Below are 1,444 nucleotides of genomic sequence, written 5' to 3'. Positions count from 1 at the left end.
TTTTATTTTCATTTGGTTCAAAATACTTTCTAATAACCTTTGTGATTTCTTTTTTGATCCATAAATTATTTAGATACACATTGTTGAATTTCCAAATATTTGTGAATTTTCCAAATGTCCCCCTGGTTTTTTTTGGCTGGATACAGTGTATTTTATTGATGGTACATGACAAGGTTGGGTTCTCTAAACCCCTCCCCTTCTTCAGGGCACCTGGGATGGAAACCCTGTCAAAGATGGGAGAATCTCAGTGTGTTGGGGGACTGAGTTGCAAGCAAGGACTCCTCAGCAGCTGAGGGCCTCTCTCTTCCTCTCATGCTATTGCTGGGGCTCGTGGTCCGGGGGCTGTTACTCTTTGGAGGACATGTGGACCATAAGATCCACCAGCTTGTTTCTGTACCCAAGTTCATTGTCATATCAGGAAACGAGCTTGACAAAGTGGTCATTGAGGGCAATGTCAGCCCCAGCATCAAACGTGGAAAGGTAGATGTCGTTGTTAAAGTCTTTGGTATGGCCTAGGGTGGCTTTTAGGGGACCCTCCAATGCCTGTTTCACTACCTTCTTGATGTCAGTGTATTTGGCTTCTTTCTCCAGGTGGCAGGTCAGATACATGACTGACATATTGGGGTTGGGGACATGGAAGGTCATGCTAGTGAGCTTCCCATTCAGCTCAGGGATGACCTTAACCACAGCTTTGGCAGGGCCTGTAGATGCTGGGATGATGTTTTGGGCATCTCCATGGCCATCATGCCAGTTTCCTAGAGGGGTCATCCACATTCTTCTGGGTGGCAGTGATGGCATGGACTGTGGTCATGAGTCCCTCCATGATGCCAATGTTGTCATGGATGACCTTGGCCAGGGGGTCTGTGATAGCTAAGGTTGTGCATCAACTTGGCTGGGCCATGATTAACAGTGGTTTGCCAGTTATAATGTAGTTTGGCAGCTATATAATGACATAATCACCTCCATAATGAGATCTGATATAATGTAATCACCACCATGATGAGATCTGCTATGAGCAGACAATCAGTTGAAAGGTAGTTTTTTTGGGGATGTGTCTTGGGTCCTATATATGTGGACTTTCTGGAAAAGCTTGTGGGCTTTTGCTCACTCTGAAGCCTGCAGCTGGCTCCTGCTCATCTGACCTCCAGTTCTTGGGACTTGAGCTAGCAGCTTACCTATCGCTCTTGGGATTTGTCAGCCTCAGCAGCCTGTGAGCTAGTGGCCTGCTGTCTGATCTGCTGATCTTCCATGCACCAGCCCCTGCAGCTATGTGAATCAGAAGATGCCTCCGGTCCGACCCAAGGACTTGGGACTTTCCAACCTCTACAACCACGTGTGCCATTTCTTTGATATAAATATTTCTCTCTCTCTTTCTCTTCTTTCTTTCTCTCTCTCTATCTCTGTCTCTCTGTCTCTGTCTCTCTCTCTCTCTCTCTCTCTCTCT

General features: G+C 46.5%; 1 pseudogene; it reads right to left on the bottom strand.

Annotated features, from left to right (window-relative positions):
• Positions 1-345: 345 nt before the first annotated feature.
• LOC101348366 (glyceraldehyde-3-phosphate dehydrogenase-like) overlaps positions 346-1,444 on the bottom strand; it is a 1,938-nt pseudogene continuing 839 nt past the window's right edge.

This window comes from Trichechus manatus, unplaced genomic scaffold (genome assembly GCF_000243295.1).
Source record: "Trichechus manatus latirostris isolate Lorelei unplaced genomic scaffold, TriManLat1.0 scaffold00070, whole genome shotgun sequence".
In the NCBI taxonomy this organism is placed as follows: Eukaryota; Metazoa; Chordata; class Mammalia; order Sirenia; family Trichechidae; genus Trichechus; species Trichechus manatus.
The sequence above is the reverse complement of the archived record's forward strand: the minus strand, read 5'-3'. Positions and strand labels throughout refer to the sequence as shown.